This window comes from Lonchura striata, chromosome 15 (assembly GCF_050655825.1).
Source record: "Lonchura striata isolate lonStrDom1 chromosome 15, ASM5065582v1, whole genome shotgun sequence".
Taxonomy (NCBI): domain Eukaryota; kingdom Metazoa; phylum Chordata; class Aves; order Passeriformes; family Estrildidae; genus Lonchura; species Lonchura striata.
Genome location: NC_140717.1, coordinates 16160645 through 16178501, shown reverse-complemented (window position 1 = coordinate 16178501; position 17857 = coordinate 16160645).

Genomic DNA, 17857 nt, shown 5'->3' with positions numbered 1-17857 from the left:
CTGCTGGACTTTGAAATTGTGAATTTCAGTGACAGCAGATGTTTGCTAGAATCCATCACTATATAAACTGATAAAGTGCAAGGCAACTTCATTTTTATCAATGATTTAGGGTGCTGCCAAAACTTTGTGCTTCCTAACTAAATGAGTGACAAATGTTGCATGCATAGCTCTTTCCTCATAATACAGTGTTCAAGCTTTTAACATGAATAGAAAAGAAAGCAGATATTTATTAGAAATCTAGAAGGCTTTAAAGAATTAAATTTGTTTACTCAACCACCCAGCTGCTTTGGTAGAAAAAGTAAATATTTCTTGGAATTTCCAAAATATCTTTTACCATTAAGAAGTTACTTCTGAAAACTCTATTAAGAGGATTTTTACAAGGAGAAAAGTGATAGGCAACATGATAGAACCCTGATAGTACTGACAAAACTCAAACTCCTGCTATTTTTTAAGAAGTGTGTATGTATATTCAGAATTTTTAAACATTGCCCCTTTTGTGTCCTGCTGAAGGCTGCCCAGTATCAGACACAAGTTGAGTCTGGTTATTCTGATTTCCCAATTTGTGATTAGGATTTTCCCCTTGGCAGTCACACATGAATTTACTCCATTACACGTTTTGGATAGCGGAATGACAAACACTTCATTTAGTAAATAGCTACCATTTGTCAATACTCCTAGTAAAGCAGTGCATACACTTGGAATGAGATGTCAGAGGCATCTCAAACAGGGCTAGAGGCCTGCCAGGAGCAGGGAGGAGGCTCAGAGCCAGCAGTATTTACAGCTGCCACTCCCCGCCACTAAGGGAGGAATGTGCTTTGGAGATCCCACCACTAAGGGAGGAATGTGCTTTGGAGCTCCCCTGCACTCCTGCCTTTCCCCAGCCTCCCTTTAACGCCCTGGATTCGTGAATATCCAGCTGGCTACAGCACAGTAAATCTGTGTGAGTCACACGGGCTCTTCGAGGTGCAGCTAACGTCCAAATGACACAGCAGCACTTAAGGCAGCTCTCACATGAAATATCCTTTTACAGCTCTGAATATAGAACCAGCAATGCTGCAATGGCTGGAGTGGAAAATCAGATCCCTGCATGTCAAAAACCAAAATAATTGCACCAGAAATAAAGGCAGACTCAGAAGGGCTATTAAGGAAAACAGAAAAGAAGCTTTCTTTTAATTACTGAAGTGAGATATCCAAATAAATACAAGACTACATCTGTATAATTGAAAACTCTACCACATAATATAATGTGTGCTAAAATAAACGGCAATAAAGCATTAAAGTTCATGTGACATTTTAATCAGAAAGCCAAATAAATGCATTAGTAAACAGAATTGACTTAGGCAATTATTTTAGGTTTTAAAAATTAATTTGTTTACCATTACTTCATGCTTGAACTTGTACCATTAATATCAAACACTGTTTTCCAGCATGTCCATGAGAATATTCCCAGGGTATTTGAAAGCAGCTGAGAGGTAAGTGCTGACGAGAACCATGCCTATGAGAGATAACTGGCAACACTGCAATATAATGGCAGTGTCTGCCCCAGACTGTACAGTTCTGATTTCTACAAAGTGCTACTGTGAACAGACCTGAGTCGTTACTTCAGTGCAGTTTATTAATAACAAAACCATACATGTACACAAAAACCAGAATGATGGATCACAAGTTTTATAGATCCTGCTCTGCAGGATGCAGTCAATAGTGAAAAATGTCATTATTTCCTGGCAATGAAAAGTTGACTATGAATATCTATCATTAATATGCCAACTATTTGTTGTCATCTGGAACTGCCAATTTGCAAGCTGGGACATACAAAAAACTGGTTCCTGACAACTGAGACTTAAATTTATTGAAAAAAGTTGCTTAAATTTTCCTAACTATAAAAAGTCATGGTCCATCTTGTGTGCTATGCAGGAGGCTATGACTGCTCCTATTTTACAGCTCAGCTGATAACCTTGTATCTGAACTCAGCTTCTTTCTGTGCCTTGCACTGCTCAGTGATCAGAGGGCAGCCCCAGCACTGTTCCATTCATGCCCAGACAAAAGCACACTAAAATTGTATCCATTACTTTCAGTGTTCCTCTGGTCACACTACTATTAGTTAATCAAGAAGTATGCATCAATTCACTTTATGAAAAAACAGAAATAACCTGCTGGAAACATCCCATTCCCACACCACATCCACACACTGCTTATACACTGATTAATTATTTATTCATTTCTAAATACCTTGTTGAGATAGTCAAGATGTCCTAACTTGTAGCAAGTACTTAAAAGAAAGTGCAAAGCTATTTTAGGACATGAAGATAAAAACATTTACAGTCCCTGTATTTTTTTCCCTGGAGTTCCTTGTATGTCAAAAAATATTTCTTCAGACAAAAGAAAGTATTATTCTTAGAAGATATCCCTAGGAAAAGAAGCACTCGTGTCCTCAGACTTGGAACTAAATTCCATAAAGCCAGAATAAGCTTGAAATATCTGGTTTCATTATTTATTTAGGGGAAATTAGATCACAAAATTCACCTACAGCCTCTTAGCACTGTCTTAGAGATGAAGAGTAGGCAAGATAAGAATAGTTAATTTTCCTTTTAAAGATGATGTTAATCCTACTCTGTGCACATCTAACAGGACTGAGCACAGGGGAAGAAAAGGAGGAAGATAAATGCTTCATCTGTACTACCCTAGAACAGCAAAATATTTCAGAACAGACAGATCAGTTAAAGAACAGATCCATTCTTTCTCTAAACAACTTTAAACCCAAGATTTACCATGGCAATCAGCTTTCAAAACTTCGTTGACAAAAAAAATGAAGCCTCAGAAGCCAGGCCTATTTCTTATAACCTTTGGTCAATAAGAAAAAAATCACCTTTTGTTTTGATCTAACAGAACCTGTTCTACAGCTGTTGTTTATCAGCTCAAGCATACTTTTATGAACCAAAATGTAATATCAAAGTGTCTGATATGTTTTAGAGAATGAGGCATTATTGACACTTCCATATATTAGAAGCTGAGGGAAAATTGCATATTGATGATAGCAGAGTTGTTCCAGAAAAGAAGGAATAAGAAAGCATTTAAGATTTTAATAGATATTCTCTGGATGTTGGATTACCCAACTTTAACATTGGCATAAAGAAAGCATTGCCTAGCTTTGGTATTTCCTGCCTTCCCTTTACTGCAGATGCACATTTTACCAGACGATGGTTTGGCTGCTTCTACAGATGGTCAGCCCCTTCCAAAAACTCTCCTGATGAAATCTTAAGCCCGAACAGATGAACAGCAAGTTGTATCTCAGTTTCAGTACAGATCAATTTAATTTTTGTTAACATACTAGTCCTTTACTACTAGCTGATATATAAAAGTTCATAAAGTAAACAAACCATCATAGAATTATAGAATTGTTTGGGTTGGGAGGGTTAAAGCCCACCCAGTGCCACCCCTGCCATGGCAGGGACACCTCCCACTGTCCCAGGGGCTCCAGCCCCAGTGTCCAGCCTGGCCTCGGGCACTGCCAGGGATCCAGGGGTGCCACAGCTGCTCTGGGCACCGTGTGCCCTGGCTGCCCACCCTCACACTAAAAAAAAAATCTTTGTCATATCTAATTTAAACCTACTCTCTTTCATGTTCTGTGTGATTTATTTCCCCAAAAGATAACTTTGCATTAAGAAAATTAAAGCTGCTTTCCAATCACTACTGCTTCTTTTAAAATCAGGATTAAATGGCAATTACTTAGGAAGAAGCACTATGCTTAATTTGCTCATTTGCGGTGCTGCCAAGCAGCACACTAACTAGATAGTTATCAGCTGTAAAAACCTTATTGAGCAGAAATAGGAATTAATTAAGGTTGCACATCTAGAATCAGAGGGTCAGAATCCCAAGGCTGCCTGAGGACTTTTTGTCCTAGAGGTGATTGCACTCAGGATGCTCTCAGGAACTTCTCTCAGTGGGAAATCTTTTATTTACCACTTACAGCCACCACATGACCAAATAGCATGATTGCAAATCAGGTTAAAATTGCTTATTTATTAGAAGACCTTAAGTTTTGAGTCCAGACTTTCCTGTTGTGTAATACATAAAAACTGTCTGTGATGCCAGCAGTGTAAAAACCAACACTGGGGCTGCTGGAGCTTTTTATTTCCATTGTACATGCACATGCAGTACCAAGTCATATCTGTAAGGGTCATCTATTAAGACATCTCACAGAGCAGTAGTTACACACTTGAAGAAAACAGAACAATTTTGAAGTTTCACACCATTTGGACATCATCCACTCAAGTACAGCCTTTTCTTCTGGCATGCTTACACTGCATCTTACTAAAAATAAATCTTAGAACTTGCTTATTACCCAGCTACTCAGGAAGAAAGCCTTGGCATACCAGTCAGAGATGGGCATACCAGTAAGAACTGCTCTTGGAATGTCAAAGTAGGAAAACCACAGAAACGATAATTAAATTCCCCTCTTAATTGAAATCTACTTTGGCAAAGAAGACGTAGAAGCAGTCCCATAAAATGTGACTCTACCAAGAGGCCCAAAGGACGTTTTAAAGCCAAATGGAGCCCGGCCACGGTGGAAGCAGGAGCGGATTGCAGCTTGCCCTTGCAGGGCAGGGTCAGGCCGGTAGCGCCGGGCGCCATGTCGGACTGCTTCCCCCACACGGCCAGCGCCATCGCTCCTGCCCACCTGGAGGCCAAACGAAGGGGAATATTCTTTCCTGTGCCCACCGGCACAGCAGGGGCATCGTTACCTGCTGAATGCAAACTGGAGGGGCCATCTGCTGTCCGGGGTACCTCGGCCGTGACCCCTCACGCCGGTCAGGTCCTGTCCAGGTGCAGCACTCACGTCCCTCACAGTGCTCACGTCCCTCACAGCGCTCACGTCCCTCACAGCGATCACAACCCTCACAGTGCTCACGTCCCTCACAACCCTCACAGCGCTCATGTCCCTCACAACCCTCAAAGTGCTCATGTCCCTCATAATCCTCACAGCACTCACAGTGCTCATGTCCCTCACAACCCTCACAACCCTCACAGCGCTCACAACCCTCACAGTGCTCACGTCCCTCACAACCCTCACAGCGCTCATGTCCCTCAGAACCCTCAAAGTGCTCATGTCCCTCACAGCGATCACAGCGCTCACGTCCCTCACAACCCTCACAGCGCTCACGTCCCTCACAACCCTCACAGTGCTCACGTCCCTCACAACCCTCAAAGTGCTCATGTCCCTCACAACCCTCACAGCGCTCACATCCCTCACAACCCTCACAGCGCTCATGTCCCTCACAGCGCTCACAGCGCTCACGTCCCTCACAACCCTCAAAGTGCTCATGTCCCTCATAATCCTCACAGCACTCACAGTGCTCATGTCCCTCACAACCCTCACAATGCTCACAGTGCTCACGTCCCTCACAGCTCTCATGGTCCCTCGGCCCCTTGGCTGGCAAGGGGGTCTGGGCATCCAAGGGCAGTGCCAGGCTCGGGCGGGCTATGGACTCAGTGCCAGGCTCGGGCGGGCTATGGACTCACTCAGTGCCAGGCTCGGGCGGGCTATGGACTCAGTGCCAGGCTCGGGCGGGCTATGGACTCAGTGCCAGGCTCGGGCGGGCTATGGACTCAGTGCCAGGCTCGGGCGGGCTATGGACTCACTCAGTGCCAGGCTCGGGCGGGCTATGGACTCAGTGCCAGGCTCGGGCGGGCTATGGACTCAGTGCCAGACTCGGGCGGGCTATGGACTCAGTGCCAGGCTCGGGCGGGCTATGGACTCAGTGCCAGGTGAGATGAGCCCCCGCTGTGGCCCTGCTGACCTGGAGCGCCCGGGCTGAGCCGCGGATCCGTGAGGGAACACGCCATGGCAGGCTGGTCGGACAGCGGGCACAGGCGTGAGGTGAGCTGGGATGTGCGCAGGGACGCTGGGCTGGGAGCTGTGAACGTCCCATTCCCTTGGGACGAGGGCTGCAGGTGGGGCTGCCCCTCACACCTGTGTGGAAGGAGGGACGAGGTCCTGGAGCAGGGACAGGGTGCGCCTGGGGCTACCTGTGAGCACCTGCCCAATGGCATTGGCATTTCCACATTCTACAATCTGACGGAAAATTGCATATTGATGATAGCCGAGTTGTTCCAGAAAAGAAGCAGTAAGAAACCATTTAATATTTTATTAGATATGTTCTGGATGTTGAACTACCCAACTTTAACACTGACATAAGAAAAGCATTTCCTAGCTTTGGTATTTTCTGCCTGGCAGAAGGTGTTGGCACTGCCAAGGTGAGCGACCTGTGGGGCTGGGCAAGGAGCAGAGTTCAGAACAGTGAGCAGGCTTTGCAGAGAAGGAAAACTACACCAGGCTGTACACCAGCAGCTGCTCTCAACTAAATTACTCTACAAAACTACACCAGCAGCTGCTCTCAACAATGCTGAGAAATGCCTGCACTCCTGCATATGTATGGGTGTCCTTGCATTGGGGTTTGAATTGACAGTGGGTTTTATTTGAGGGATAACCTTCAAAACCAGCATTATACTGAATATCAAATTTATCAGATTTATCAGATTATCTGATTTTGTAGAGCTGCTTCTATTTGCTGTTGGAGTTGTGTGCTAAAGAATAGCCACAGCTCAACCTAAATGAATATTTCACTTACCTGTTTAACAGACCATGAAATAGCACAGGCCACACCACATAAGAATTTCACTCATATTAGGCTAGACCTTTTGTTTTCGTGTTATATACAGTGGTAGATTTATCTATGTTGTAATACAAAGTGTAATTTATTGTAAACTTATGAGGAAGACTGTAAGGAGGATCCAACTTTATCACAACAAAACTGATGAAACAAGGGGAGCTGATGCCTTGTGCTGAGGTGACTGAGGCTGAAAGACACGGGTGCAGACCAGCACTGCTGCTTTGCACACAGAATGTACATCAGGAATGTCACATCTGTGGCACAGCTGTGGCACTGCTGGCCTCTCAAAGAAACCCTGCAAGGGTTGAAGGAAGGGGAGTGAACTGGCTACAAGCATTTGTTTCCTCTTGGCCTTTTCTTCTGTTAATTTACTTATTAACAGAATACTCTGTCCCATCCCTGGATTTTTTGTCTGCCTTCCTCCTTTTATTTCAGTGGTTTTGCTGAAGTTAGTATTCGCTTCAAGTATCACATGCAGAGCTGACATTGATTTCTAACCAGCAGTGCAGTTACATTTAAATGAAGGTGGAAGAGCCTTGACTGGGAAGAGAAACCATGACATTTATCACAGATGCATAGAATGGTTTGGGTTGGAAGGGGCTCAAAGCCCATCCAGCGCCACCCCTGCCATGGCAGGGACACCTCCCACTGTCCCAGGCTGCTCCCAGCCCTGTCCAGCCTGGCCTTGGGCACTGCCAGGGATCCAGGGGCAGCCGCAGACTCTGGGCACCCCGTGCCAGGGCTGCCCACCCTCCCAGGGAAGGATTTCTTCCTAATATCTAATCTAAATCTACCCTCTTTCAGTTTAAAGCCATTATGCCTCACTGTGTCACTGCCTCATTTTCTGAAAGACTGATTACCTCCTCAGCCACAGTGGTGCTGATCCCTAGAAATCCATGATGTATTCTTCTGACAGAAGGAATTAGATTTATCTGATCTCTGTTACAAAAACATATGGGAAATCGGTTTTCTTTCAGCATGGTACTATTCAGAGGTGTAACTGTTGACTGAGGCAGATCTTGCACCAAAAAGAACAAGATAAGAATTTAACTTCCTGGAGAGTAACAGACATTTTCCACACCCTTAAACTGAACTACTTTACTATTAAAATGAACTGTCTTGCTAATAATTTTTCTTCCAAAAATTCCAAACACCCATATTCAAAAAGGAGCAAATTATCCACAGCACATCAACTGTTGATCAAACTGCTTTTGTATTGGGGGATAGATTTGGAATATTTTTCCTCCAGAAATTCATTGTGCTGGAATAGACTTCTGAGACATAATTAAAGGTAATAACTTCAAATGCACTGAAACTCCTGAGTGTTTGCTGCACACTCTCAGTTATCCATAATTGAATAAGCGGTTAAGATTTTAGTCAATTTGTCTGGAAGTATTTCAGTTCATTGGCTTTACAAAATCTCCTGGGCTCATCAGGAACTGCTGCACACCTCCCCTCATCCCTTTCATTTTCTGGTTAATGCGCCAGCCTATTTCCATGCAAAGGGCTGCTGCTTGAGACAGGAACAAAGTGCATCTTGGTTTGCTTGCATACATTTACATCCCAATGAAAACCATCATGTTGAAAACATCTGGGTTAATTTTAGGCATTCAATTCAGCAGGAATATTCATATGTGTAAATATTTTCACAATCACTTCTGTCCCAGAGGATAGACATGAAATGAAATTTGAAGCCTGATATACTACTTTTTTCTGTGAATATAAATTTCATAGGAGAGCATGTTTTTTTCACTCTTTGCTTTTAAAATATTAGTTCAAATGATCAGGTTTACTAAAGGGACTCTATCAAGGCCTAATTTAGGAACTGATGAGGTAACAATAAAAAAACCGAATCCATGCTTCCTTTGTGTTGTTAATAGATGATTTTCTATAAGAATGAAGTTGAGCCTCTGTAAAATAGAGTTTTGCATTTGGAATTTTTCTTCTGATGAGCTAGAAAATGTAGTAATGTGGTTTTTATTACTGTTCTTTCTTTCATGCCTCTGTTTTTTTTCTGCTAGCCCATAAGAGGTTTTTTTTTGCATGTCTTAGCCTGAATGAATGTGTAGGTTCTTCAAGTGAAAAAATATTGCATATTGGAGTATGCATAGGAGTAAAGGTATTCGTGGTGATGTCCATTGTCTGTATTTAAAAAAAAGAAAATAACATTAAAAGAGGGAAGGACTAATTGTTCATATACTGCTTACACAAATCCAGTCCTTCAGTTCACTTTTATATCCCCAGGGAATTGAACTGAGATTGTTATTCTCAGCATCCATGCATAGATGTAGATTTGAAAGTAATTCAGTTAAAGGCTGTGGAACTCAAGCTTTTTTCTTTTTTAAAGTTCATATAATTGATGTAGATTATACTGTAATTTGTCCAGGAGGTACAGATGCAAAATTATATGGAATTGATTAGATGACAGTTAAATCAGCCCCAGTGTGCCCTTCTGCCTGGCAGCCCAGCCTCCTTCTCAGGCTTTTGTTACTTTGCCATCATGAAGGAGAAGTCATCTGCTTTTGCAGTTTTTTGGTTGAAGTGGTCTTTTCATGTTAAATCAAATGAAAAGTATTCAACACTTAGCTATTGTTGTTGCTTTGCTACCTGAAGCATTTACCTGATAACAAAAATAATCACTGCAATATCCCATAGGCTCCCTCCATTATCAGATTGACAGCAGCATGCTGTTTTGATTGAGATTAGTGGCTCATAATGGCTGCTGTCAAAACTTTTGCTTTTCCTAAAAACTCCAATTAATTTTTTTGTGCAAAGGTGAAGGAGCTGGTCCTTCAGAGAAGTTAGCTAATAATTTTGTAGTGAAGAACTCCTGTGTTTCAAAGACAGAATAATTCAAGTGAGCTGAATAAACCTTGAAAAATTAGGATGTATTTATTGACCAAAGAGGTTTCCTTCACTTGGCATGAAGGAACACGAGTGAAGAACTGGTTAGGAGCCCTCTGTCATTGTGCTGGCTGCAGGGAGCTGTGCTCCCCAGCACTCAGCACTGCTCCTGAATTAGCTGTGCTCTGGCTCAGCTCCCTTCAGCCTTCCCTGCACACATCCCCTGTGTGCTCCTGCTCTTCCCACACCTTCCTGGGCTGCCTCTGCCATGGAAGGAACAGCAGGCCAAGCAGCCAGGCAGGGCAGAGCTAGGCAGAAATGTGGATTATAATCTGCTTTTAGAGTTGAGTGGCACAGAAATATACCCTGCTTCTGCTCTACCGGTTGGAATTGTTTAATACAATTAATGAAGCTCTGCTGAGTTACCAGTGTGATAGTCCTGCTTATAGTGGAGCTATAAACTCAGAGCTGAACTGATTTCTCCAAACATAAAAAAAACAGAGGTGAAAACACTGCTTCATACCTCAATTTGTCATACTTCCAACAAACATCAATTTAAAAAAATAATTTACACAGCATGTACTGAAATCGTTGGCAGAGAGAAAGATAAAATGGAAACAAACTGCTGCAAAGAACTTCAGTATCTTTTTGTGGTGACCAGTAGGGCAGCAGGGATAATGCCCTGGAATTGTTGTCCTGGGAGGCCACATGGCGCTCTCCAAAGGGTCCAGCACTAGGGCACCACAAGAATTTCTGCCAGGAGTGGCCTGACTTGTTTATCTTTATAATTTTAATATACAGTAAGATCCCTTATGTTAACTAATAACAGATGTCAAGAAAGGGTTTATCTATGTGCTGAATTAATTTGGAATAACAGGAGAAAAAAAAAAATTGTTTTATTCTTTATATCCTAACCAGCCATCATCTCCCCAGACTAACCTAGAAATTTTCAAAGAAAAGGATTATCATATTATTTTTCCAAAAAAAAAGAGTTTTCCTATAGGCTTTTTAAAAAATTCAGATCAGCCAAACTGCTGGAGCCTGGCCTTTATTCTGTGCAGCGTGGGGAGCCATGTGCTCTCAGCCCCCCAGGGCAATAACTGCAGCCATGTGTGTGCTCTAGCCAGGTTTCAGTGTCAGCACAGGAGGGCAGGGCTGCCTGCTGGGGCTCGGCAGAAATTCGCTCTGTGTGCTGACATCTGGGCTGCATTTTTGGCAAATGAGTGCCAGCAGGGTGACTGACAGAGGCAGCAGCTCTCTGAGTGCAGGAAATGCTTGGGAAAGGATGCTCAGGTGTTTATTGTGTGGCAGCAGGAGGACAAGTCATTCCATCCAGTTACCTTAACGCATCCTGGCATAACAGAACCTCAACCAGGCTCTAAAAATTACTTAATATGAATAAAATATTTATGTTTTCCTTGTATAATGGATGAGCGACCTTAAAATAGTGCCATGTGAATAAACCCCTCTAGCTCAACAGCAAAATGCTCAAGTTGTCATCACGTTTCTGCCTATGAGACATGACTGAATCAGTTCTGCTTAATTCAACCATAAAAACAAACTCATGAGACCTGGGGATTTCAGTTACCCCCAGGAAGGGCAACCCAGCATGTGCAGAAATGTTATCTGTGCAGGACACTGCAGATTAGGCCTGGATTATCACACAGGAGGGATTTGGGTGTTGCCCTCAAAGACTGTCCCAAATAATGCAAACAGTAATCAAAGACACGGCCTGAGCAATATTTCTAGTTACTCTTTTCAGTGAATATTTTGATACCAAGATTAGAGAGGAAATTACTTTTTCTTAACTGTTCAGCAAGCACAGACTGAACAATTGAACAAAGAAGCAGTAAATTGTTATCAGCGACTTCAGCTTAAAGAGATTTAGGCCTGAGATCTGATTTGCTAATTTTGAGGCTGAGGCAATCTCCTAATATTTTTTCCAATAAGCATTTCTGGTCAGGTTTTACTCATCGAGAACTCAGTTCAGTTTAAGTTTATACCTGTCTTGCTTCCACAGTTTCCTTGACTTCTACTCAACTTGTGGGAATTTTGATTTAGAACATCAACAGTTGATGAGAAAATGCTTCTCTGTGCACTGCTTAAAGGCCTCATAACTTACAATCCCCACATTCTTCATTAATATGCAGTTATACAATTTATATACCACTTTAGTCATTAGCATATAAATTGACACCAATATACTGCATTCCCAGTGCAAAAATAAGCCAGTGTGAGGAAAAGAAAAGCTACCACAAAATGCCTGGTGTTTTTATATCTATAGCTGCTTCAGTGAATAATAACCCCAGAGAGTCAAGCTGATACACTTTGATTCACGATGTAGAAATGTTGCTGTGATCATTTCCTCACCACTCTCAATTCCTTACCATTTAAAATCTAAAAATATTTTCCTGTTTGGAAAGTAAGAAAGTATTTTTGTAGAACATACTAAATAAAAATCTAAAATCACGTTGATACTATTTTACAACGTCACTCAAGCTCCAGACTGGGAAGCATTTTCCTTCCCACTTAGAAGAATGGTAAATTTGTAATTGTCTTTATTAATGACCTGCTTGCTGGTCTTGATGACTTGATGACAAAAGTAGCTTTGAGGGCAGGAGACAGAAGTTGTGGCAACAGGCCTGAAGTGAGAACCCTTTAGAGATGGTTTGATGTAGGGATATCTATGTGTGCCAGGAAAGCAGCCTCCAGCAGGACATGTTGAAATAGGTGGCAACTTTCCATTACAATTTTGGGGGTTTTAATCAGAGTTGGAGATCCTTCTTTTATGTGGTGGATTCACAGTGGAAGATGATAGCGGAAATTCATGAAGATCAGGTGGAGAAGAACAAGCCATCACAAAAAACCCCAAAACAAACTGTAAAAAATCCACTAGGTGAATTAGCCCAACTTTATAAAAGACACTTGATTTGCACTGCAATAAAAACACCAGCTTGCATTCTTTTCTGGTTTAGAGATGCATTATTAGCTTCTCAAGATTACAGTTTCAGGTAGTTCAATTGTTCCTCAAGAACACTCTTTGTTTTACAAGAACAGAGCTTTTTGACAGTCTTGTTCAAGATATAATTAGAACAATTAAGTCATTTTAGGTTAACTGCAGCAGCAAAGAATCCCATAGACTTTAATAGGAGGAGGACTGGCTTTGAACTAAGCTTAGGCATGATTTTTTCTCATGTCTTTGAAGACACAAATAAAATAATCTCTCTCACATGGCTGGATTTGCTGGTTAATTATCCACAGCATCTGCAGCACAGAATCCAGTCTTGGGCTATTTCAGGTTTGGCAAGACAAATATATGGTTCTGCAGTCAGAAAACTGCATCCTTGCTAAAATCACTGACATCTGGAATTACCAAGAGCCAGGGGCTGGCTGGAGTTGGTGGTTTTCCATAGGTGAAAATGTACTGCAAGGTGACTGCACATTCATCACCATTCATGGCTGGGCTTCCCATTGCATTATGCTTTTGAAAATATCAGAAGAGAAACTGTGGAGCTTTTCCTATAATAAAATAGCAAAAATTCTTGCGCTTTTTATGGAGTGTGAATGGCAAAGTTCTCATTTGGAACCGCAACTCACCACAGTTTTCAGTGTGCTCAGAAATAAAATCAGAGTCCTGTAATAGATGCTGTCACAATGTCTGTGTCAGATGAAGTGCAAAATGTAGATATTTGTAACTGTGGTGTTATTTCCCTCTCTATGGACAGATCTTTCTTCACAATTACCTATGAGTATACATAAAAGTGACAGGAACTTCTCCCTTCTGGTCATCTCTGAGAGCTGGCAGGAACACTGAACATACCAAATAATGTCCCAGTTTCCTTATAAAATGGTTAAAATGAGCCATGCTTCTCTCTGGTAAAATTTCTGTGTCATTTCTAGTATAAATATTGTCAACCATTATTTGCCAGTCTTTAAATACTCTGAGTACTTTTCCCCTGAGATTTGGCTTTGTGGCTCCCTGAGATCATTCCACCTTGGTGCAGTGCTCTGGGTTCACTGCTGCTGAGGCTGGCAATGCTGGCAGTGCAACAGGCCCCGCTTTGGCAGTGTCATCTCTGCAGTCCTGGTGTTGAGATGGAGGCTACTTGGAAAAGGAGATTTCTCACCATTTTGGGAAGTGTTACTGATCCCTGAGGAAATGTGAACGTCCCACACTCAGTTACTTTATTCAAGTGTAATTTAAAACCAGCTCTCAAGCATAATGGGATGTTACAGCCAATATTTATTTTTCTTTCATTAGATAAATAGCATTAAATTGCAATCCTTGAGAAAATTGTACAGACTGTATCACATTTCAATGTGTTTGAGCTTGAGTCTCGCTCAGGCAGATTCTCATCATATTCAAATAACCATCATTATGCAAATAAGAACATCCTCATTGCCAAGCAAGTTTAAAATGGATGGTTGTTTTTTATCATGATGGATTATCTTCCTCCTGGTAGCAGCTACTACACGCAGCTCAGAAGAGCTGTACAGGTCCTGGTTATCCTTCAGATTTCTTTTGCCAGTTGCAAGCTATGGGTTTTGCCAGCAAGGATGGATTTTGTTCCTCTTCCCATGGATGGTGCTTGAAAAACAGCACAACATTGACATTAGAGAGAAATCACTTTTCTTTTCCCTGATCTGACCATTTGCAAAGTTTAGCTTAATCTAATCTACTCTGTTGTGCTCTAAAATTGAAACCATTGATGTTTCTCCCAGGCCTGGTCTCCCAGGCTGTAATTTTGGCTGAGCACAGTGACTCTTCCTGTCCTGCAGCAGCAGACCTACGACAGCACCACAGCCCATTCTTCAGTTCAAATGTTGTGCCAAGCTCACAGAGAGAGAACAACACATAAATGAAAATGAAATCAGCTGCTCTTAAATAAAATAAGAATTACAGAAGGATGTAGCTTACCTTGTGAGCTCCATTTCATAATGACAGCTGGTTTATTACACCTTTTACAGACCATGTGTTTAATCAATATAAAACTCTAATAATGTAACAAGATCCTGCAATGTTTTCTGACAAGTACTTGTAAATTTTGCTGGAATACTTCTTGTTAAACAAAGATTAAATGTGGCAATTAAAAGCAGGCGATAATGTTCCAGGAAGAGAGCTTTATTTCTACACATGAAATGGGTACTAGGAAAGGATTGTAAGGCTTTGTAAACTTTAAAAAATGAGGTAGTGACAGAATAGGTATTACTTTGTACAAACAGGCAAATAAGCAAAGCTGCACTTGCTTTGGACTACATGACTGAGATTCTCAGCAGTACAGAAAACAAAAAAAGGTTGTGTTCATTCCTATATATCAGCACTTCAGGTAGAATAATCTGAATTGCATAAATTCCATGATATTAATTGAAACTGTTTAATTAAATCACCCCAACACGATTGCTGAGGGCATTACTCACTCTGTAATGGTGTCACTAACTTGGCAATTGACACTTTAATTTCTGAGTACAAAACAACTTGAAATGGTGCTGGAGAAAAAACCTGAAATGATGCTGAACATAATTGAGGTTTCAGTTTGCTGCCTGAATCAATGAGTGCCAGATCATGGACATCCTCACTCCCACTGATGATCAGCTATGCATGCAAAGTCCTCCTGACCTGTCGTGTATGTGCTGGTGTTCATCACAGAAGAGAGCTCCAGTTTTTGACCTTCCAGCCAGAGTTAGAAGGTTTCAGTGCTGCAGAACAACTCTATAATCCTTAAACCAATGCAAAAAGCACATCCAAAGCTTTAGGAAAGAAAGTGAAGCTGATTCCCATGAGCAAGAAGATCATCTGCATAATAGAAATTGAGTGTGTCAGCAATTTGCAGTCAGCTGTTAGTTAACCTTGTGGTGAAACAGAATTCTGTGGGATAGAAAATGCGTTTCCCAGGTTTTCCCAGACAGGTTTTGTGGTTCAGACCCCATAAAGAGCCTGATTTTGCTGAGCTCTGGGGAGTCTGACACCCACATCTGCTGCTTTTCCTCTTGAAGATGAGTCATAGCACAACAAAGAATGGAAAGCACTTGGGTGTGGAAGGAGACAAAATAGAGCTGAACTGTCCTGAGACAGTTCAACTGTCCTGAGACAGAGACAACCTGAGAATCCTTCTTGTCTAATTCTGGTGGGTGTTGAATATAAAATTGAACTGGGAAAATCATTCCCTGTTCCCTTGCAGGTGAATGTCTTCACCACTAGGTTCAAATGTCACTCCAGTGTCATACTCCTGACAGAAAAATATGATTTTTGCATTGGCATTGAAGATCATTCCAGACCTACTCAGCGAGATCTCAATGTTAACTGCACATGGCCAGTTATGTAATTCAGTGTTAAATCTAGATTTATGCGATTTTGAGATAAAGATTGCATTTGCTCTAATCCTGGGATAATCCTTGCTTATTTTTGGAGATCCTTGAAAACAAACTCTGTGACAAGATCTACCCACAGGTATTCTTAAAAACTTAAGATGATAAATTAACAGCAAGTCTCTTTTGGCAGTTCTCCTGGCCAAAGTCTTTTGATGCTCATCCAAAGATGTAAGATGCATTTTTCTCCTTGTGCAAATCACAAGCCAGACTTTTAAAGTTAATCGTGGCTTAATGATATGTACCAATATGAGTTTGATGAGAATCAGGTGAAGTGCTTAAAACCAAGTAATGAAAGAATTCCCTCATAGAAACCCACAACTAACTTCTCTGTTCCCTGTTCTCCCTGTGCATTCTCTCGAATGCATTGCAGCTGAATGGCTGCTGGGGGAAAGCCTCTCCTAACAAACAACAAGCTGCTTCCAATAAGATACCTAAGGACTGATGTTTAATTGGGTATTTGGAGACTTTGTGCTTATGTAGGAGAAAGTGTCACTGGGAAAATGTCACAGGATGAAATGTCACTTCATCCTATGTGGTTTTGTGTCTTGGGGAATGATGCAACCAGACTGTTTTGCACCCTGAACTCAGCGCTGTGCATTTAAACATCTACATTCCATTTTCCCAGGAGAAACTGAAAGAGAAATCCAAACTTTCATTTCTTCCCCATGGTTTCAGTGGGTTCTTGGGTTTGCTGGGTAGCTTTTATTCACAAAACAAATGTAACAGCCAACAAACTTGTGCCTCTTCTGTGGCTTGGGAACAGATAATTACAACAGCAGTGCTGTGGGACCAAATGCCAGCAGCTCCCTTTAGTGGAATGTTAAGCAGCATAGGTAGTTGCTGGTAAACCTGGTTTAAAATTAATCCATAAAAAGAAAAAAAAATCAAATTTCTTCTTAGATTCCCAAACCATCTTATTGTCTCAATTTATTTTTTCTTCCAGCTTTGCTACTGTACATCCATTGTCGGTTCTAATCCCTCAGCTTCCCAATTTTGCATGCAAATTTGTTTCTTTTGCTCAGGATCTTGTTTTCAGAGTTGTTGGTTTGGGGTTTTTTTGTTGTACATTCACAGAGCTAGTGTAATTTTCCCCTCAGTTTCTTCTCCAGCAGCTCCAACTGCAAGGACAGCCAATGTTTATAGTGAGAAGGTTAAAATATTCTGGATATCTTCCGTTGCTTCTTCCCGTTTACTGACGCTGCAGTTTCAATATGAAATCTACTATAGTGTGGAAGCTGTTTGCAATATAGTGTAAGGGCTTCCTACCATATGCTCTCCCATCTGTGATAAGAATGAGGGCTTGGGAAAAAAAGGCAAAAATTTCAGTGTGACTGGAGCTGAACTGCATGCAATTTCTGCCTGCTTTGAGGAAATCTTGAAAAGTAAATATGTGCATTATACATGTCATGAATTCTTCTGCCTCCTGCTTATTCTCCATTGCTGATCAAGCATTTTCTGTGTAAAAAACAGTGGCTAAGATTCCTGGAGAATGAGTGGAAGTGAATAAACCTCAGGAGCCTAGTTCAGCAATCAGTCTGCAGACACTTTACTTGCCTTTAGTGACTTTTAGCCCTTCCTGCTTTGGAGAGGGCAGGTACAGCCTTGCTGTACAGATGTTAAACTTACACACAAGTGTCCCTGTGACTCCTTTAAGGCTTTTGTGGGACCTGCTTCCCCTGGTCACCTCTGGTATTTCCAGTGTAAGCGAGGCCAGACAGGAGGAGATCTATGGGCTATAATAGACAGCTTAAACACCCCCCAAACCACCAAAAAAACCCACAGAAGAAGGCAAAAAGAGGAACTGTTTAATTTAAAATGTCTTTATGGAAGTTACTTTTAAATCTTACATGCTTCTGTATTGCAAATCTTTCCTCTTGGTGTGTCTGATGTTCCTGTCTCTTATCACTCTGCAATGGAGTTGGCAAATCTGGATTTGCAGGTAAAAGGTTAATTGGCTTCTATATTAGGTTTGA